General features: G+C 33.9%; 1 protein-coding gene across 1 annotated transcript in view; it reads right to left on the reverse strand.

Moving 5' to 3' along the window:
• Nucleotides 1–24,078, reverse strand: part of PTEN (phosphatase and tensin homolog) — an 89,798-nt gene that overhangs the window by 64,356 nt on the left and 1,364 nt on the right. The gene's annotated exons all lie outside the window — the stretch shown is intronic.

A 24,078-nucleotide genomic window follows, 5' to 3' on the forward strand; every position in this document is an offset into this window, starting at 1 on the left:
ACAAACTTCTGTGCTCCAGAAGAATCTGTATCAAACTAAAAAAAACAAAACAAAAAATACCAACCAATCTATATTTCTATGCATTTGTCAATAGTGGCAGACCTCATTTCTTCCCGAGTACCATTATTCCTCTCTTTAATCTCGTGATTTTTCTGAGATGGACCTTACAAAACAGCCAAGCTGATCTGCCCCAAGCCTCCCTTCAACACCATCCCTGAAGTTCTCTGCCTACCTACTCCTGGACCCCATTTGATCTTCAAGTACAATCCAAAATTCACCAAATCTAGTGCCTTTTTCTAGATCTTTTTTCATCACTTTCAGCTGCTTTCACATTATTGAGTTAATTTCGGTATTATTTTCAATTGAAAAATAATTATCAAGTTACTAAAAGCTTTTATTTCAGAATTATTTTTTTAAAAGGTTTTATCCATAGTTTTACCACACACTGATTGGACAGACCTAAAAATATTTTAAGGGGGAAAACAAAAAACCAAAAACCAGGGGTGCCTGGGTGGCTCAGTCGGTTAAGCATCTGCCTTTGGTTCAGGTCATGATCCCAGCGTCTTGGGGTAGAGCCCTGCATCATGCTCTCTGCTCAACCAGGACTCTGTTTGTCCCTCTCCCTCTGCCCTGCTCATGCTCTTTCACTATCTGTCTCCATCTCTCTCTCTCAAGTAAATAAAATTTTAAAATAAAAATAAAAACCTTTCATTAAAAGAAAAAAGACCACACACAATAGTATATACAATATACTACATTTTGTACAAAAAATATTTTCTTTTTGGATAAAATGAATAACACTTACACACATCTGCCTGAATCTGAGCTTCTCAGCACACATGTGCATTTGCACACACACAAATGATAACTGAGAAACTAATAAAAATGTTTGCTTCATAGAGAAGGGGTGGCAACGGGGAAAAACATACACTAAAACCAGCAACAAACAAATCCAATTAAATATCAAATTGGTAACCAGGAGATAGAGTTTATTTCACAGGAGTTATTTGGCTACTGCAAGTTTACTGTACTTCTTGTTAGGAAGCACTGTAAAAACAAAAAGAACTACAAAGGGGGCGTCTGGGTGGCTCAGCTGGTTACACATCTACCTTCAGCTCAGGTCATGATCTCGGGGTCCTGGAATCAAGCCCCACACAGGGGCTCCATGCTTAGCAGAGAAGTCTGCTTCTCTTCTCCCTGTGCTCATATTCTCTCTCATGCTCACTCTCTCTTTCAAATCAATAAAATCTTCAAAAAAAAGAACTACAAAGAAATTTTAAACTTCTTCTGCGAGTTTGTTTTTACTATTATCAGTATTGATATCCTCAAGCTTTTTTCTTTATATTGTAGAAAAAAATAATGAAATTTTACTAATGATTTTAAGATTTATGATTATAGGCATAAATCAAGAAATCAAGTAAAAACATTAATTAGAAATATCAATATGAACTCATGTTTATAAAAATCTATGTTCTCTATGTCTTTTCACTGAAATGGCCTAAAAGCGTATCAATCTTAGCAGCAAACAATCCCTGGATGGACCCAGATTGCATCTCTAGTATTTAATATATTAAAAGGTACTAAACTTGGAACACAGTTGATGCTAGGTCTGTGGCAGGAAGGTACAAGATGAATCTGGCATATTTTTCTGTGCCAGGAGACAAGGAAGGTACTCAGAGATAATGGTCTCTATCAGACAGAGGAGCTAAAATGAAGGACATCCCAGGACCTAAAGCTCTAACAAACTGAGTATCAAATAAACAATTTAAATGGTAGTAAACTAAAACACCCTAAATAAAATTAAAACCCTTAATACTATATAAAGTATATATAAAGACTCAAAAGAAAAAAAGAACAACAAACTATTTTTCATTTATCACCTTTTGAAGTGGCTGTTAGAATAGTTCTTTCTCTACTCTGAAAGTAGGAAAAGGGGGACATTAAGTATTTATGCTACTTTTCCTGTAGGTTCTGTATTTCAGGACAACCAAATAGCACCATTTCATACAGTAAAGATCTACTTTATAGAAAAACATTGTGTTAATAAACACAAAAGAATAGAACTTTAAAAATCAAATTTTGCAAAACCTAATAAATTTATTGATTTAGGCAAGGATCAACAACTGGTTCTAAACCAACAGGTTAGTGGATGATGAAGAAGTGAACGTTTTTTCTTAAGAGAGCCAAAGTAACACCACACAAAATACCTTCTGATGTAAGGAGACCAAGATAATTTAACAGCGGGCAGAAAAGACTGCCACCACCCAATTTCAGTGGTCAATCTGAACATCACCAAGGAAGTTAAGCAGAGATCCTATAACTTTCTGTGTGATACAATATGAAGGACGTAGCATCACCTATGATATCCAAGGTATCTTCAACCTGAGAATCAACCAAGTATTTTGATATAAATTTTAATTTACATTAAATACAAAAGATAGAAAAACTAAGCTAAATGACATGAGAGAATAAACTGGACAAATTCAAAAGGTCTGAAGCATATGACCCAGTCTCTGCTCAAATGTCTTTTTAAAAGGCAAGGAGGGAAGGAATAGGTATCCCTTATTTTAAAAGATTTAAGGGTCGGGGTGCCTGGGTGGCTCCGTTAAGCCTCTGCCTTCGGCTTGGGTCGGTCATGGTCCCAGGATCCTAGGATCGAGCCCCACATCAGGCTCTCTGCTCAGCAGGAAGCCTGCTTCTCCCTCTCCCACTCCACCTGCTGTGTTCCCTCTCTCACTGTGTCTTTCTCTGTCAAATAAATGAATAAAAAATCTTCAAAAAAAATTTTTTTAATAAAAAAAAAAAAGACTTAAGGATTATAAGAGCCAAGTTCATAGGTACAATGCTATTCTGGATATTGTTCTAGACAAGCAAACCATTAAGAACATTTTTGAGCCAACCAGAGAAATTTGAAAATGATCTGGGCATTATATGAGATAAAAAATGACTGAAATGGAAAAGCACACGTTATTGACTAAAAAAAAAGGTTTCAAAAGAGAATACACAGCATTATGCCATAATCGAGTAAGAATGCATATATACCCATATAGACATATGTAGACAAAAAGATAACAAACTAAGGTACTAAAAGTAATCATCTCTAGGTGGTGGGAATATATATTTTCTCACTTTTGTTTTTTATTTTCTGTTGTAGATACAATGTACCTGCACTATTTCTGTAACAGATTTTTAAAAATTGTTTGCTTTATAATTATCTCCAGGTCTATTTACCAAGTATCATGACAAAATAGTTTTGCCCCACGTGACTAAAATTCAGCTTTGTATGTAGTCTTAAAAAAATGATGTTCTGTCAATTTATATATATATACACACACACATATATACACAAAAATATATAATGAAAAAAAATTTAAGTAGCATTTACTATGTGGCAAGTTTGTTACATTAAGAATATTTAAATTCACCCCCAATCTCAAAGGGCTCTTCTACTACGGAGACTCCAAAACTATTAGGATTATCATTTTTAACATTACAAATAATAGCTGTCATCTATTATTCTCACCTAAGAAAGTAGTTCCACCTAAAAACATAGCTCAATTCAAAGAACTATGTTCAATTATCAAAATATTTTGGGTATTATGTCCATTCATGAGCAAGAAAAAAAGAGAGAGAGACTGGAGGTTCAAATCAAGCCTGTAGCAGTAATAATTCCTGAAAGTGAATAATCTTTACTTTGTAACCCTGTCTTGGGAGCACCAACATATAGAAAATAACACTCAGAAGACAAATGAGGCAGCGGTAGGGACCCAAAGCAGTGGCAGCTTCCACCAATCCAGAATTCCTACATAAAAAATTATAAATAGATATAAGTAAAAAATTTAGTGGAATTTTTCTGAGCAATGCAACAGCAAAATATTTCTTATTCAAAGTAATAGTAATTACTGCTCCTAACGAACTTTTCAACTGAATGCTTAATTTCAGTAAAGACACTAGTAAGATTTGCAGCCTTACAGAAAAGCACAGTAGTACAAAGCCCCTTGAAATGCAGTCATTTTAACCAGGACTAAACTCCAATGTATCCCTGCACTATGAATACTAATAAAGGAGATAAAGTTGCAAAGAACTTGCTTACCTTACTTAAACAAAACCATTTGTCTCTAATTATACATAAATAGGGATGTTATATACTCATTAATGTAAACTCAGTTGGCCCCCTTTCATTCACTTAATTATTCAAACACACAGTGAACATTCTGTGCAAGGGGCAGTGAGAGCAGAGGCTAAGTAAGCAAAGACTATTGCACTGGAAAAGTCCCTACTCTGTCAGGGAAGACAGACAGACACACAGACATGCTATGGTGCCACATGACTTATATTCTACTGAATGTAAGACCAAAATATTTTAAGAGATAAAGAGAGAGGGATTAATTCTGCAGGGGCACAGATAAAGCTTCACAAAATAGGTGATATGTTAGAAAATCCTTAAGAAGTTAGTCAGACATCAGTAGACAGAAGAACAAACAAGCAATCAGAACACTTCAGGCAGGGGACAGAACAGGGATACGGAAATACATACAACATTGGGAAGCACCAAGCAGGCCAGTGTGGCTCACACACAGAGCTGTATGGAGAAGGCAGGACAGAAGACTGGATTTAGTTTGAAGGACGCTGTGAGAGGGAGTTCAATTTAACCAGATATATGAGTCAAAGGCCAGAATCAGCGTGGGGGTCTCTTACAGAGCAACAATCCAATGCTTCCTTTACATAGAATCTAGACAGTCTTTTGAAGGTTTCATTTTCCACAGATTCTCACCTTTCTTATTCACAGTTTGAGATTTTACCCAAGACTTTAACCTCCATCATAAGTTAGAAAGATGCAGAGAACATGTGCCACACTACAGGAAATATATTCCCATTTAATCCTAGCAACGCTACAAGGTAATATTCCCATTTCACGAATGACAAAATTGAAGGTCAAAAAGACTGGGTAATTTGCATTAAGTTCCACAGCCAGTCAGTAAGTACTGAGTTATGATTCAAACCAGTTAGGTACATAACCCAAAGCCCGGCTTTTTATACCATGCTGCCTCATAAAAGATTAAGATTTCCTTATATTTCCAAATCAGTAACAAAAATATAAAAAAGTTTCAAAGTAAGCAGGTTCAAATAAAAGTGAATTTACTAATCAAATGTTAAAGCTGAAAAACTTCTAAGAGACAATACAGAATCTGGAATTCGGAATTTGGAATTTCCAAAACTGAGTAATGAATTATAAGACACATTATTTCTTATGACAAGAATTATACCAATGCATGTCCAATTTGACTTTTTTTGCTTCCTAATGTTAAAATTTCTGACATATGTTTTTTGGACAATTTAAACCAAATAAAAATAACTGAGAAAACTATATATATTTCTAACACAGAATAGTATTAACTTGCAATTACCGGATACACTTTCGAATAACAAGGAGTGTTTCAGATGAAATTCTTATCTAATTACTTATAAATGCCCCGCATAAAGAATTATACTACCTAGATCACTGCAGGAAGTCAAATAATGTTGCCATCTAGTGATCTACTCGCAGGCAATGTGGCAACATGGTTAAGAACATACGTTCCAAGAGCCAAGCTGCCTGGATTTGAACTCTAGCTTCACTTACTAAGTAATCTTTTGCAAGTTACCCATCTTCAGTTCCCTGTGTAAAATGGGACCGGTAGAAGGTAACATTTTCTTTCCTTTTCTGTTTAATTTTTATTCAAGCTTTTATTTAAATTCCAGTTAGTTAACATACAGTATATTAATTTCAGGTGTAGAAATTAACTATATAGTTAACATACAGTTAACTGTATATAGTATAACATACTGTTAACTATATACAGTTAATTTCTACACCTGAAATTAATATACTGTATGTTAACTAACTGGAATTTAAATAAAAGCTTGAATAAAAATTAAACAGAAAAGAAAATGTTACCTTTATTTTTAAAAAAAGTACTTATCACAAAGGGTGTGATAAGGATTAAACATATTAACATATGGAAAACAACTAGAACATAGTGACAGCTGTCTATCAGTTAAACAAATGGGACAGACCTATACCATTAGGGCTTACTGTAACTATCTGGGTATTTTTTTTTCTAATGACACTCTTTATTGAATAACCTAATCCTTCTAAAGAGCATCAAAGCCTAATAGAAACCTTAACTCTTTTTGAAATCTTGACTATAGCAATCTATCTTTTAAGTATTTAACTTCAGAACAAATGTAAAATATTCCCAAATTTCCCAAAGGGAACAAAACAAAAGACTGCTTTCCCCATGTTATCAGTGGCTACATGCAGTAAGCAGAGAGGGAGAAGGAATTTCTGGCGGCCCTCAGCTGGACACCCACCACTGCTATGGGAGATCTGCAGACACAGAGACACGACGTTCAGTACATGACTTTCACCCCACCTCTGAGCAAACATGTTCAATTTGTTTTGTTTTAATTAAGGTATAATTTACATACAATAAAATACAAGATCTTAAGTGATTCATTGATGAGTTTTGATAATCATATATATCATGTTGGGAGAGTCTTGATTCAAGTGCTGCAACAATCCCATCTCAACCATAGAATGCTGACTGCAAAGAAAGAAAATAACAAATGGTAATTAAGTTCTAAAGTCTGTCCACAGAAGTCAATTTCACCAATAATAGGAGTGACACACTACAAAATGATGCAGCTACTATATGAGCTAACTCAATTTTTACTGGTTGTTCTTAACATCCAATCCTGACTTAAAACACTGAAAGTATATTCTAAGTTAAACCAAATTAACAAAATGCCTTTAGAAAAACATGTGAGCTGAGATTTCATATTTACCTTGTCTCAAAATTTTACTTGTACCCAAATTAATGTGGTTTGCACTACAAATTTAACTAGAATTTTCAAATAGAAAATAACCAAAAATAGCTCCTTAAGCCTTATTTTATGTGTTCCTGAAAACAGATAGTCTTATTTTAAGTACAATTATTAAAAATAAAGCACTTCTAAGGTTTCTTTGTAGTACTACTCAACATAATATATAGATATACTTATCCCCAACTTATAAACTATACTGTATAAAATATATATATACTGTATAAAATACCAGTATACAGTACTAGTATTCAAATCAGTAAAACCTTTTTCCTGCCACAATTATTTTAAGAAAAATTACTTCCACAGATCACATATAAGCTATTTTAAAAATTCTAGTTAACTGGAAGCAGTAACACAGATGGAACACGGATGGCAAAGAGAAAGTGACATGTGGATTATAGAGGTAGTGATCAAAAAGCAACAAGAGCAAACCTGAAGTTGCCTAGCTCACGAGAGGAACGGACGTTGAGCTGAATCGGCAGCAGAAATGAAGGAATAAAGTCAGACTAACAAGAGGAGACAAGAAGAATCGAAAGCTAGTTAGTAAATACCAAGACTGCACCATTTAATTTTATTTTCCAGGAATTTCTGGAGCTTTTCCCTTGCTTTCTGTCAGTGCTATCAACCAACAGATGCTTAAGGATCAGGTGAAGGGAAAAAAAATTCAGCCACTGATTCATAGGCTACATCAGGTCTGCATTTTTTTCCCAACAAATTTTAACAAGTTTAAAATTAACAGAGTTTCCATGTATGTCACAGTTATATCCATATTAGCAACTTCACTAATCAAATTATGCTTTAAACAACTGCTACTCATAGACTTATACGGGAGTCTCATTTAATACAAGACTTTTTATTTCTGACTAGGTATTCTTTTTCTCTATTAAATGTGTAAAATGTTCGTATCTGGTTTCTAAATTGAAGATTCATATTGGTAGGAAAGCAGAAAAAGGAGTTCCTGATTTTTCCAGTTGATAAAGTACTAATTGCTCATTATTTGAGAACAATTTGTCCTAACATATAAAGCATATAATCATTCCTGTACAGAGCAAATTAATGCTGCCTAAAATCTAAAGTTTTAAAGATTTTTTTAAAATTTAAAGATTTAAAATCTTTTTAAAGATTTTCTAAAGTGAAAAGGGTGCATAAGCACCAAAACCTAAACTACAGAAATATTAAAAATATTTCTCAAAAAAAATGGGGATTTTTAAGAATAAAGTATAGTGGTCAGAAACAGCACAGGACACAGGAATGTTTAAATATTCCCTAGGTGCCAGGCCTGCACTTAAATACTTCATGTATAATATTGTTTGTTTGTTTATTTATTTTTATTATGTTATGTTAGTCACCATACAGTAAACCATTACTTTGATGTAGTGTCCATGACTGATTGTGCATGTCATTTAATAAATAGAAGACCAAAGTTCCATTCTCAGCTTTGCAACTTAAAAGCCTATGACTACAGGTAAGTTACTAAGTCTCTGGGCCTCAAATATTTTTGTTTCTTTTTTCTGCAAAATAATGATCCTAACACCTGCTGTAATTTCTTTATTGGTTGTTTCAAGGATCAAATGAGGTATCTGGAAATATCTTTAAAACTATAAACTGCAAAGGGCTATTACAATTGTAATAAGAAGTTGTTATGATTTGAGGTTGCATGGAGTAGAAATATCCTGTTATTTAATTTTCGTTTCAATGTCTCATTACAAGGCAACTCAATATGATGTTTTTATAAACAAATTATAAAAGAAAAGAATTCCAATATATTCACTTAAATCCACTTTAGCATAAATTTTAGGTTCCTTTTAACACTTCTAAATTAGCTGCCCACAATGCCAAACCAGAAAGGAAAACTGACTGCCAAGTAATTTATGAGCTCTACTGGAGCTTTCTATTCCTCCAAACAATTAGGACCTCACAACTTTCTCTAAAATTGTTACATTATACCAACTTGCCTTGACTGAAGATTTTATACATATTTTTGCTTTGAAATGAAGTTTAGATCTCACTTCCTGGAGTTCTTTTTGTTGTTGTTGTAGTTTCATTTAAGTAGGCTCCATGCCCAGCGCAGGGCTTGAACTCACAAACCTGAGTTTAAAGGTCCCACGCTCTACCAACTGAGCCAGCCAGCTGCCCTTAGATCTTACTTTCTGAAGGAAAATACCACATTCTTCAAAGGTAACATCAAGAATTGCTAGTGATTCTTCTACTTAGTAGCAATACCATAAATTGGTTCATTTGGCACAAAATCTGCAGTCTATAACAAAGAGCTATGAAACTGTTTTACCTTTTATTCCAGAAACCCCCTCTAACAATGTGCTCTAAGGAAACAATGTAAACTATGCAGAGATAGTCACAATGTGCTGTTTATAAAGGGAAAAAATGGAAATAATCCTAACACAGTACAGTAAGCAATGCCTGATATTTAGCCCAATGAAATGCTACCTATATAGCTTTAAAAATGGCAAGTACCCACTGACAGATAAAAATTAAGCTGTGAATACCTAAGTATGTAATTATGAGCATATACACATTAACAAAGAGGGGAAAGATAATTTCCAGTGACAAATACCTGACAAAGAATCAACTTTTTCTATTGTTTAAATTGAAGATTACAGTTTTAAACAAATACTTTTTAAAGGAACAATCAAGGCCCTCTGAACTTTATTTAAATGTAAGCAAATCAGAACCACAGAAAAATATCTAATCAAGTCACTGATAATGCTAGCAATACTCTAAAATTCAAAGTACAACTTTTTTGTGTATCAGCTGAGGGATTATTCCCCTCAACAAATTTAATCAATTTTTCTTCAGAGCTGTTATGAAATAATGTATCTACAACTGTTCAAACCTACATCTGTGAATCTCTAAAATTTAAGTTGCCCAACTAACTGGTTTTAACGAGCATAAGAAACAATTACCTCCTTCCTAGGTCTCTGGATGAATACGATAAGGCTGATTTCCTGTTTCAGAACTCTGCTGCTGTTAAAATACACACGTACACCCCGCCCCCACCCCGCCATGGTTCTGCTCCCACTAACAAACATCCAAGACTGACTACCAATGACGAATCAAATAAAATATGGTTGTAACTTACAGAACAACTTTCAGAAAGATCATCGGTTCAACATGCATTAGATATACTTGTCAGCATTATATACCTGAACTATAAGCCAAATGATAACCTAATTTTCTACAGCAAAATCATAATAAAGTATATGAAAAATTAGAAAACTTAAAATTATGACATCAATCCAGCATTACTGTAAAGTAAATAAGAGTGTATCTTTTATGCTCTAATCTTTATATTCAGTGTTAGGTGTATGGTACTTCTGTAGTTCATTTCATTATAAAAGCCATGCTTTTTATCATTTAATTTACCAGAGATAACTATCTAAAACACTAGGTTTGGGCTGCTCTTTAAGGCCACTAACTTTCACAGAAAGAAAGACATTCCAACAGGTAAGACACAGAAGATGATAAGGGATGTATCAATAGTTTGAGAACAAAGGCCTAGTAACATTTAGTGCAAATTTACTCAATACTAGTAAACTACATTCAAAAAAAAAAACCAAAAAACACAACAGATTCCAACATTTCCAACTCTATTGATCTTTTAGATGCAGCTGTGCACAAATTTCCTAATATTCAAAAACTACTACACATACACGGTACTAAGGAAAAAAGTTCTAATACAAAACATATCTCCAGCAAGTGGGTTTTCATTCCTACTAATTAAGCTAAAACTGTAAAATTTCTAAATTTACTTCTATCAAATTTACCTTTCAATGAAAGCACTGCTAATTTGAACCATTTTAATGGAAGAAAGCTCCAAACAAGTGTGCGCTAGACTGCCTCATTTTATATTTGGCTTTAATATAACAGAACCAAGTCTCTTTATTTTATATCTAAGCCAGGAAATCATCTAGAAATGACTTATTTTTTTTTAATTGGCAAAAATAGTTTTGCCTAACTTCTGTATTTTAATCCTGGATAAGACTAATATAAACTAGAAATACAGGTCTACTTTAAAATAGTAAGGCACAGATATTGGCATTTATTACTACATTAATAAGAATCATATTACTGATTTTAAGAAAACTGCCTTGTTCTAACACTAAAAAATATGATTCATATTCTCACTGAGGATATTTTTATCATATCAACTTTATAATCACTTGAATAAGTGGATCATCAAAAAACCTCTGAAATTATATATACTAAAATACTAGTCAAAATTCATATTTTAAATTTTAATAATATGCAGTTTTTAAATATACTAAAAAATATGAGAGCAAGTCTACATTGCTTGGTTTGAAAAGGCAGTACTTTTAATTTTAGTCAGTTACCCATAAACGCTTGTTCCTAAAGCAAGTATCATTTTAGTATAAATCCAATTATCACAATTGGGGGAAAAAAGCACAATTACTGATCAATTAGTTGTGGAATCTTCATATGCAAAGGAGAATATACGAAAAAATTTCGAAAATTATTAAGCTGAAACATGAAAGATAAAACTAAGGAGTCAACTCTGTCAACCAACAAACTGTTTAACAACATAAAAGTTCAACATATAGGAAAATAAAAATACCAACAGTTAGATGGGAGGGACAGAAATGAAAACAAGGGAAAGGAGCTCATAACACCTCACACCCTTTAAATACTATTAGGCAAACAAAACAGGTAAAGACTGAATATTTGGATAAAAATCTCACCTATATATGTGCTCCCTCACTTAATATAAGAGACAGAATTTACATACATATTATCTGTTTATCCAAAAGGCCACCATTCTCTTCATGACCTACAGCTCAGACCTGAACAAATTCTATAAAGTGATGCTTGTCAAACTATCTACTTTCATCAGACATGAGTTTTAAATTGGCAACATGTTTCTTATACAAAAAAATAAGGCCCTAAACACAAAGTTAGATCCTATCTACACTGAAATATTATGGCTGATCATATTAATCATTTGGCATAACAAACTTCTCAGTAAAAACATCAATATTATAAATAAACAAAGTAGATTAAAACTAATCAGACCCTATTAAGCCCAATATGCAATTTTAAAGATATCTATGCAACCTGGCAACACCCAGTTCTTGGGGGGGAGGGGGGGTGGTGAAAAGGCATTATGTTACAGAAACAATTTATATATTGTAGCTTAAAATGAAAAAGCAAAATTTTAAATGGGGAAAATCACTTAACAGCAGAAAGACAAGAACTGAGTTCTACAAGAAAGCAGAGGACCGGGGCGCCTGGGTGGCTCAGTGGGTTAAAGCCTCTGCCTTCGGCTCAGGTCATGATCCCAGGGTCCTGGGATCGAGCCCCACGTAGGGCTCTCTGCTCCGCTGGGAGCCTGCTTCCTCCTCTCTCTCTGCCTGCCTCTCTGCCTAGTTGTGATTTCTCTCTGTCAAATAAATAAAATATTAAAAAAAAAAAAAAAAAGAAAGCAGAGGACCTGAAAAATATTTAAAGCAAATATTTAAGGAATACATATTAAATCAGTTCCCTGATGAAGTTTCGTAATAATGAATTCCTATATATCAACTTTTAGGAAAATTACAGCTTAAAACTACCAAAATCTCACATAACTTAATATCTCAAGATAAAACATGGTGTTTCCATTTAAATATCCAAACAATCTTGTAAAACTAAATGACTAAAGCCAGACTTCCATTACATAAGCTTTAGTTCTCAACCAATATCTTCGCATTTTATAAGAAAAATATAAACAATGGCATAACCTCTAAGCTTTATTTTTGCAAAAGCTTAAAATTTGATATTAGTCTTTAAAGACTATAATTAATAGATGATTCCAAAAATCAGATGTCAAAACCACTCATATCACTAGATTATCTTAACTTTTTCCTATATTTGAGTAACAGATGGCAAACCTTAGTTCTTGGACACTACACAATAATCACAATCTGTGTGACCTTTTCAGTATTAAAAAGAATCCAAACAGCCTTAATAACCAGCACCTGAGTGTATTTTACAGTATTATCTATAATCCTGATCATAGTGAACAGAAACTAGATATGCAAAAATGCATCATACTTTTGGTGTGCTGACATTTATTTTTCACAAATTTCCTACAACTAGCCCACGAAAACTATCCAGATGTCAGACTGCTTCTTCAGTTTTCAAAAAACATATATGCATACATTTACAAAGTATTTTTACCATTACTTTGTTTTCATTAGCACCAAAAAGGTATATAGCATACCTAGATCAAAATTTCCTTATGCTTAAGTATTGAAACAATTTTATCTCATTTAAAAAATGTTACTCTAACAAGTAATTTTGTTTAAAAAAGAGAAGAGTTTGTTTCTTCCTCAATACTTTTGTTCTAAGCACATGAATTAATACATTTGCTCAAGACATCATTTAGCTAATAAGGTTAAAATTATCTCCTTTTTAATACATGACACTTAAAAATCTGACACTAACAAATGCAATTTTTGATTATAAGTGAAATGCAGAGCAAACCTTCATCAGTAAATATCACCAATTACCGAGGCAACTATGCAAATACAAACTGTATCATTCAAAATATGCTCCAGGGAACAGTATCATCATGATAAGTCATGTCTTGATTACAGACAGGAAAGTGATTGGTTATATCCACTTTGGTATAAAACAATGTGAAGGTTTATTCAAATCACTTCTATATCCACTTTAATTGCAATACAATTTAATATTCCCACAACAGGAAAATGAAATTTGACAGATCCAAACTATTTAAATTTTATTTTGTCTTACTCAAAGAAGTAAAATATGCTTAAATTTTAAGTATGAAATAGCTTTCCTAGAAATAACTAAGGGGAAAAAGTTTCAAGAGTCCAACACTTCAGTTTTTGTGTGCAGCAGATTATGATTTTGTGAATCTAAACCATGAAAATCTTTCCTAATAGGTCATCTTAAATCCACTCTAACAGAAAAAAATAAGAGCCAAATATTGGAAACAAGTTTAATGTGTAACTAACTACAGAGAAACAAGTATTTCTGGGGTGCCTGGGCAGCTCAGTCAGTTAAGCATCTGCCTTCAGCTCAGGTCATGAGTGCCAGGGTGCTGGGATCAAGTCTAACATGGGGCTCCTGCTCAACAGGGAGTCTGCTTCTCCCTCTCCCTTTGCCCCTTCGACGCTTGTGCTCTTTCTCACTCACTCTCTCAAATAAATAAATAAAATCCTTTAAAAAACTATTTCTGATAGCTTCACCACTTAAAATAACTAAGGCACTTATGAAGGGCTCTGGAAATTGTTTAAAAATGCACAGACACCTTTTAAATTCACTATGATGAATTATACTTATATTTATATATATAAGTATATATATTTAAACTAGATGCATACGAACAAAACTAGAATCTGAAAGAAAGCATGACATTTCTGAGAAGTAGGACAATAGGCACTTTTTAAAAATTTTCTTTAGTTGTATTTATATAAAATGAATTTTTCGAAAGAAATTTTCTTAAGTATAGCAAATGAAATTTATTATTCATATACTGAAATAAATACCATAAGCTTTAGTCAATTAAATTACAGCAATAAATACCATCTGTTTTCTTAACAAATTTGAAGCTATCATATAATTAGCAGTCCTGGTTTTAAAAATATTTATCACTATCTCTGGATGTCTCCTATAATCTCAAAAAGAAATCACAACATTCAGTCAAAACTTAAATTTCATAAGAATTTTTAAGAAAGGCCTGACATTTTATTCTGCTTGAGCCAAGCAAGAGGCAAAGTAAATTGTAAAATCAAGCAAACAGGGGAAAAAAAAAATCACAGCAAACAATCTATTCCTAGAACACTTTCGTAATTACGTTTTTCTGCCCTAAAAACAAAACAAAATTCAGAATCCACTAAGCTACTCCCCTGACATTTTCTCATCTCTGAATTAATCTAAAGCTCCATCCTAATTTTTTCTAAAAACTTCACATTAATGCAAGTTTTTTAATTAGATAAATAAAGCACTTCAATTCAACAGGCTGACCTAGCAAAGTTAGGATCTAGAAAATGTAACAAAACACATGCATCAGAGAACCTGAGAGTCAGCCCTACTTTCTTTATCTGGAAAGATAGAAGTTTTTTATAACTTGTCAGAAATTTGCCATTTTACATCAACACATTTAACTCCACCAGATCTGAGTATATAACAAAGCAGCTTTAGAATAAAGTTTAAGACTAAAAAATGCATTAAACAACAAAAAACAAGTACACTGGGGGGGCAAAGTATATCTCAACAACTCAACAACCACATAATTAAAGGAAACAAGCTAAAGATTACTTTAAAAACTACTGCCAAAATAAAAATTCTAAAAAAGTGTTTTTTAACACAGTTAAGCACTTTAACACACTTTAAGCACATCCACCCTGTTAGAGCAATTCTACATAATGTCCTTCTGAATACCTCTGAAGGTGCATTACACTTACACGCTTACTGAAAACATCTTCAGTCTTTTCTAAAAGTTCAATGCAACATTTTCACAACCAGCCAAATAACACATGAGCCTTCTTGAAATAAGGCTTTTTGGTTACCAGTGATATCTTTTGTGGACAAAGTTCCTATTATAAAGAATATTGGCCTAGTAGCAGGTAGAAAACCAAGATGTTAAAAGCCTCACTCCATCACATATTAGCAACTGACCTTCTTAAATACCACAGCCTAAGGCCAAAGGTACTGACTTTTATCAAATATTATACTTCTCTTATTACTAAGTACCAGACACTTTATACCTTTAGAGTTTCTCGGGACGCCTGGATGAATCAGTCGTTAAGGATCTGCCTTCAGCTCAGGTCATGACCCCAAGGTCCTGGAATCGAGTCCCACATTGGGTTCCTTGCTCAGTGGGGAGTCTGCTTCTCCTTCTGCCTGACCCTCTCCCCTGCCTGTGCTCACTCTGTCTCTGACAAATAAATAAAATCTTTTTTTTTTTTTAAAGATTTTATTTATTCACCCGACAGAGAGATCACAAGTAGGCAGAGAGGCAGGCAGAGAGAGAGAGAGAGGGAAGCAGGCTCCCCGCTGAGCAGAGAGCCCCATGCGGGACTCGATCCCAGGACCCTGAGACCATGACCCGAGCCGAAGGCAGCGGCCTAACCCACCGAGCCACCCAGGTGCCCCAATAAATAAAATCTTTAAAAAGAGTAATAAAATTGAGTTTCTCAACCTCACATTATTGGCATTTTGGGCCAGACAATTCTGCTGTGGGAGGGACTGTTCTGTACACGTAGGACACACAGCAGCCTCCCTGGGCTCTACAAGAGCACCCCTCCCACATTGACTGCCCAGCTGTGACCACCCAAAATATCTCCAGACACCACCGAGTGCCCAGACAAGGTGGGAGGTGGTCACTCCCAGTTCGCAACCAATATTCGTTGAACTCCTCACCTATACTTCTAACAAACCTAAAAACTACCCTATCAGGATTTTTGCCACGTTCGAGATGTCAAAAGTAGGGTTCACTAATGTTAAGCAGTGTATCTTTTACTACACAACTGATATGTGGCTGAGCAAGGAGTTAAGCTACACTTTAACCAGCTGACTCCCAAGTCCATGATCTATCTATCCCAGCGGGCTGCTTTTCTAAACTTACTGCCTAATCTACATAATCAAAATAAAATTCACCACGTTGAGCTATTTAGGGTTTACAGATCAAATTAGATAATGTATATATAAATTCTACTAACCTAAAGGAAATAACACATTAAGGATTTGTTTAATTAAAGAGAACATAATACAGTGGTTCACAAAGTTTGAACCCCAGACCACCAGCATCAGCATCACTTGGAAACTTGTTACAAATGCAAATTATCAGGCCCAACCCAGACCTCATGAATCACAAATTCTCAGGGTGGGACAAGAAACTGATGGTTTAACAAGTCTTCCAGGTTATTCTGAAGCCCTCTAAAGTTTGAGAACCACTAATATAATGGGGAAAATACTGCACCAATTACCTAAAAACCCTACACCCTTCTTTGGACTTTATTTCTACTAGCCCTTAACAAGTTACTGATTCTTACCGGAGCTATGATTCCTACATTACAAAAGGAAAAAAAATAAATAAGGATGAACAGATATGCTTGCTCTTTTAGGCTTTTTTCTTCTATGCAAAACCAAATGAGCTAAAGATTAAGAAAGGGCTTTGTTAATTAAAAAAAAAAACACTAAATAAATATAAGACACTGTTAAGATATATGCCAGCTAACACTACTACATTAATTAAGCAGAAAAAAAAATCTTCTGACTCAAGTCTTCATTTTTCTCTTATTTCATATTTCTTGAATGATTAAGTTAGGAATGTTAAATAAATTTTACAAAGCTGGCAAAACAGTCTTCACATTATAAAAACAAAACAAAATAGGAAAAGCCCAAGCATTCCATGTGGTCTCTAACAGACTCAGAATAAAGTAATTCATAAGTATACATTTTAAAAGTAAACACCTAAAAATCAAGCTTAGTTAATATCCCCCCAACCTCATTTTCAAAGCAGAAACAAGTTTTCAATTCTATTTATTTAATCTCTAATCAGTTCAGAATGACTAGAATACTCAAAAAGAAGTCTCACTAATTCATGAGAATAAAGATATTTTAAATGGAAAAAACTGCATACATTTTAAAGCAGAGATGTTTGCAACTTTGAACATGTATGCTCTACTTACAAATCACTTCAAGAATACACCTGATTGAAAGAATATATGGTTTAAATCACAATGCATTTCATAACACATTAAACAACACTATACTCTCTTCTTAAAGGTCAAAAATATTAAACATACAAAACTGGCAGAATGCAATCCTTGCAATTACTAGTAAAGAAAAAAGCCTGGTATTTTAGCCTGAAAATCCACAAAAATCAAAGGAAATAAAATTCAAAACTATTCTGAAGTCTAAATAATATTAAATCCACTCAAAAAAAAAAATATATATATATTAAATCCACTCAGTTTGGTAGCACAAAGATGGCATGTGTCAGGAAAGAGTTTTAGACAACTCAATTGTCCTAGAAGATGTCAAAATGTTGAATTCTATAACAGAGACTTAGACCAAAAATACGGCTAGTTTATGCAACATGTAACAAAATACTTCAAAATCATATCATGAGACGGTCACATATATAATGAGACAGAGCATCATTCATTCTGCAATGTGAAACAAATAAGCAAGCAAAACAACTCACTGGAAATCAAGTGCTTCACTAGTAATAGTACTGGGAGACAGCTGGGAGACCAGCAAAGGCAAAAGAAAAAAAAAAAGAATCATCCCTATGCACACAAAATGGCCTTTACCAGGTAGGTCTCAAGCATATTCCATCCTTCCCCATACCTGGCAAGAATTAATAAGAAAAAAAAAAAAATCCTTTCGTTTCCTTCCCATTTCCAAAGCCTAATATTATATTGAAATTCACGATCAAATGTGAAAATAGGATGCAGTAATATAAATGTTTTTAACACTAAATTAAAATTCCTGGGGCGCCTGGATGGCTCAGTAGGTTAAGTGGCTGGCTGCCTTCAGCTTGGGTCATGATCCCAGGTCCTGGGATTGAGTCCCACATCGGGCTCCCTGCTCAGTAGGGAGCCTGGTTCTCCTTCTCCCTCTGCCTGCTGCTCCTCCTGCTTGTGCTCTCTGTGTCAAATAAATCAATAAAGTCTTAAAAAAAAAAATTCCTACATTATATGGAGGCATTATCAGATTATGTTAAGTGTAAGTTGTATTGTAATAAGTGTAACTTGGCATTCAAAGTTGCATACCTCTCCCAAAAACGAACTTAAAAAGTATGTATCTTTATGGATAAACAGTGATGTAAGTTTTGTATCATACATTAAAAGTTTTCTTTGAGAAGATTAGTCTTTGTGAATAACATATATTTAAGTTGACCTATCTCTAACACTAAAGAAAAATTTATTTTAACAAATTTTCATTTTAAAATGTCTACTTCATTATGCAATAATAATATGAAGTTTTCAACCTAACCTTAATATATTAAAGCAAACACTTTTTGATTAGCCTGTTTAACTTTTCTTTGGTCAACAGTGTGAGTGAACAGACTTTAATATTCCATTTGTGATGAAACAATGAAATCACAGACATCTTATACTCAGAGCTCCTAAAGGAATACCCCTATTTCAAAAAATACTCACAGTCTGAACCAATTAAAATTCTAAGATATCCAAAACTGATGAAATTCAGTTACAATCACTGCTCCTCCCATAAATGAAAATACAAATTATTTCACATAATGGGTAATCTGAAATTACAATTTTTAAGAGCAGCGGTTACCATGTGGCAGGTAGTATGCTAAGAGAATTACCCATATTTATCTCATTTATTCTTTAAGATAAATTTTACAAAAGAAACAATTTGAGAAAGATTAAGTAACCTTCTCAAAGTGGGAGAGCCCAGATTCCAACACAGGCAAGTCTGGGTCTAGAGCCTATACTGCCACCCTAACCATCTACAATGAAACAACATACACACAATAGTGTAGATAAAATTAATACTCAATATTTTAAGGTCATTTAAAATAAACTTAACCTTATATGAAAATGATAAAGTAAAAGCCACCGAGGTAACCTCATTTTTTAAATATTACAAGAGAGTTTGCAAACTTTGTACTTATTTACACATATACACAGAATATCCACACAGATTCACTGTCCATATATAAAGTGATGACTACGGATGACTAAGTGCATAAATACCTAAAATATGTCAACGGTCTTCTTGTCCACACTAGGTACAGGGTAGACTATTATTTGCTGTCAGGTGCAGCCACAGTATCCATCTCTCAATATTTTCAGTACAACCAAGTGTATACCTAACATCCTGAAGATGTCCACCTGCCTCTTAATGCAAACTGCTGCAAATGAACAAGAATATGTCTTAACTACACTGAACTGAACTAAAACTTCTCTGAAATTGATGCCTAATGTTTTTCCTATATTAATATTTTTGCAAGAGCCTTTAATCCAGTGCAAATTACCTTGAAAGAACCAAATTGCTAATACCTTTTCCATAACCAATGAAAACATTCAAAAAACTGGAGGATAGATGAAAAATCAAATCCAATACACTAACTTCACCTTTCCCGACAAATGAAAGCATTTTACATCAGTAGGTGCATGTATCCAATGCTTAGAAAGACAATCATTTATTAAAAAAAAAAAAAAAACCATTATGGACAGACCAGAACACTTCTGACCACCTAGCAAAGAATGCATGTGACAGTAAGTGGCCTTTAGAAAACAATTAAGGATATCAGTTCGCTCAGCAAATCCTTACCAACTTAAGGTCATGCAGTCTAACCTCAACATTATTGACAGCTCTGATAGCAAATGCATTAATTTCAAAGCTACCAGACAGAAAGCAACTGTAAAACAGAACTGAATTATTTACAGAAATCATTACTGACCCCTACCTCAGAAGTTGATACAAATGTCTTAAGTCACTATCCTTAGAACAAATTCTAAGAATAAATTCTCATTTTCTTAATGAATTCAGGTGTCAAAAGAATTCTCCAAACTGACTTCACTTAAAATCAAAATTTATCTAACAAAAAACGAGGGAGGAAGAGAAGAAAAGGTGAGGAAGAGGGAGGGCTCCACAAAATAGAAATAAAACTTCAGAACTCATGGTCTCTACAGAAAAAAAATGATATTAAACAAGTATTTTATACAATCATTAATAACATAGCTTCTGGAAGCTAAACCCTTGGACTACAACCAAGGCCAAACACTTGAAGTAAGTGAAAAACTACCAAGTGCATGCACACTTCTAAATTTCTCTTTACAAACACCATCTCACATATATTGTTTTAATATAAAAACATTTCCTACACATTTGTCTTACTAAAAAGGCTGAGGTCAAAATTTAAAAATAAAATGATGGGGCGCGGGGGTGGCTCAGGGGGTTAAGCGACTGCCTTCAGCTCAGGTCATGATCCCGGAGTCCTGGGATCCAGTCTCCCATCAAGCTCCCTGCTTGGTGGAGAGTTTGCTTCTCTCTCTGACCCTCCCCCCTCTCTTGCTCGCGCTCTCTCTCTCTCTCTCTCTCTCATTCTCCCTCAAATAAATAAAATCCTTTTAAAAAAATGTTTACTGAGAGTGAATTAATGTTGAAACTTTGTGCATTCATTTTCCCATAGTAACTATTCCTCCATTAAAAGTCACTGAAGTATAATTACTAAAGTGGCCTAAAAAATATTAAGAAGTATTAAGGTATCACCAAACGAACAAACAGCAAATGGAGCAAATCTCAAAATGAGAACATGTGAAAATAAGAATTAAGAAGTTTGTGTATTTTATTTAAGTGTTTATTAAAAAAAACAGATGTACTGTTCCACACAAAAACTAAAATATTGATTGCTGCCTTGGTCACGTTGTTAAAATTCCAAAAGGAAGGAACAGCAATGCATCTGTCTTTTTCTACAGTTTCTAAAAATAAATTTTAAACTGAGGTGGTTATAAGTCACCATATTTCAGACGTTTATTCACGTCCTATTCCCTTTAGTGCACGATACATGATGTGAATCCACAGATGACTGCACTACTCTGCAAACCTTCACAATGCACAGCAATAAAATCCCTTTTTCCTTACATTAAGTCAGAGACTGTAAATTATTCTTTGAGAGGCACTTTATTCTTGAATAATCTTCATGAAACTGAAGTTCGTAAACTGTTACACAGCAAGTAGGATGCCCAGTTATGTTGTTCAGAAAAGAAATGCAACTTAGCAGATATGAAACAGGGTAAAATAAAAATTGTTAATAGAATCTTTAAAAAAAAAAAAAAAAACCACACCTCACAGTATGGTCATTTCAATAATCACTAATTTTAAAAAACAATAGTTAACTTCAACAGTCCCTGTACCCTCTACAAGTTAAAAAAAACTCCCTATGATTAACATTTGAAAAGACACAAACTTACCAAAAAATAAAAATACATACAACTAAAGCCTAAAATTTCCATGAAATCTAAAGACACTAAACTTTTTTACAGTCTCAAGGTCAATGCTACTTTCCAGACTAACAATAAGGTACCAACAAATTATTTTTAGAGTAACTCAATTTTGCAAATAATATTGCAAAATTTGCAAATAATTTGCAAAAATTATTTGGACAAAAAAATTGTCCTTAATTTTCCTCTGAGAAATCACTACATTCTTAATCTCTCTTATCAGATACAAACACTCCAATCACTACTTTCATAAAGAAATTTAACTTCTCACAGGCTAGCAGCCGAAACAGATACTACAACCTGCCAGAGACAGTCAATGGCCATTTTAATTCCCCCCCACCCCACAATAAACACAGAACACTAAAGTGAAACCAAGCAAACCAAAGTGCTTTGGTGTATCAAAATTATTGGAAGTGCAACTATCAAAAAAGAGCCCTTCACCGACTTTTACCTAAGTGATTTTTTTTTCATATCAATATTTGGCTAAATAAAACCACAACTCTAGAAATTAAGTGTTATTAGTCATTTGATGCAATATTTGACATTGTTTTCCATATATAACTAAAAGCACAGTGCTCGAGAAAGTTTTAACTCACATAAATTTCATGTGTAAAGGCACACTTCGGAAATCAACGGAGACCTGGCCAATCAACTCACTACTCACGTGTAAATAACCTGGTAGAATAATTTTAAGCTTTAAACCCTGCTAAATTTTAAAGCAAATGAGTAAAGTAAAAATACTATAAACATACTCTGAATAATAAAAGCGATCTACCAAACAGCATTAGAGGCATTTTTTTGCATGGGGACTTTTCTGAAAAAGTTAAAGAAACAGTTAATTTGTTCCTATGCATCCAGATGGCTGTCAGTTCACACCAGCAGTAGACTGCTTTTGAAATAAATTACAAGTCAGAAGTTTTTCCATAATTAATTACCTTCTACGCAAGTGGGTCAAGTTCAGCCTGACTAGTTCTGCAATTAATGCAGACTCCAGAACTTCTAAATATTCTTCTCAAACATTAATTTTTTAACTTAACAGAAAACTTACGTTTTGTGTGTTATAAAGCTCCTTCTTCAGTAACTTTTACCTGTTATCTCAAAACAAACACTTGGGCAAAATTAGTTGTGCACATCTACGTGCAGCTATATAATCCAAAGGAATAAAACCTCTTCAGATAGAGAACAGTTTCTTCAAAAAACAAATCTTCCCCCACAGTTTTTAGCAGGACATATGGACACTTTAGCGCCACTCAACCTTTAGGCAGAATGTCTACTGATATTTGCTAAGACATAATTTCTATTAAGAATATTAACACCGATGCAATTACATAATTTTAACTAAATACTGTCCACTGTGATAATTCACATCACCCAAATTTTGGTCTTAATAGCAGCCTCAATAAGATGCTTCAGACACCTCAAACCAACAACTTAATTCTGTTTTTTCATGCCTTAAACAACACAGGCCTACCTGGAACTCTGAATGTCTGTGATACTTTCCATTCTGCAAACCAGGAGGGCTCTATCCCTCTCCTTGATCAAAACCAGTACATTATACCTGAAACTGCAAAGATCAATGCCTTCCTATAACCACTATCTTTTGAGGTACAAAGGCCTAACTTGTAGACAACCGAAACGATAATGCTTCTTAAAATTCTTAGGTTTCTGTCTTATTCAACAACCTGAGTCAGTAAATTTAAGGCAATGGGTGAAAAACAGCTAACATACCTACAGTCTAACATCGGAGTCATCCCTCTTGCCGGTTAAATTACACTTGACATTACACGTAAGTCAGAGTACGATTAATGGACCCCCAACGGTGTCAGAAGACCTGCAACTTGAATTAGGTGAGCAGCCATTCTGGCATCACAGTAACACTTAAATTTCAAGGAAGAACTGACATTTAATCTCTGCAATCACAATTTGCTGCACACAATACCCTTGGAACCTACACAACATTATCATCTGGGATCAAAAAACCTTCAATCTCCATTCTATTACGTGTGACTGGACCACTGAATATAAAATGCTACTGAGCTGCAAATTTCATGCCCTATCCTCTATCACCCCATCAGGAGGGGGAAAAAAAAGCAAATTTAACAAAGATCCAGTAAGGGCGCCTTATGAGGCATATTCCCTATGTCACTATTGATTTCAAACTACAAAACTTCTAAATGCAGTTCAAAGTTGTAATTAAACTTAGCTTAAATACACAAACCTACTTCTGCCCTCCAATGAACACCCA

The sequence above is a fragment of the Meles meles genome, chromosome 13 (genome assembly GCF_922984935.1).
Source record: "Meles meles chromosome 13, mMelMel3.1 paternal haplotype, whole genome shotgun sequence".
In the NCBI taxonomy this organism is placed as follows: domain Eukaryota; kingdom Metazoa; phylum Chordata; class Mammalia; order Carnivora; family Mustelidae; genus Meles; species Meles meles.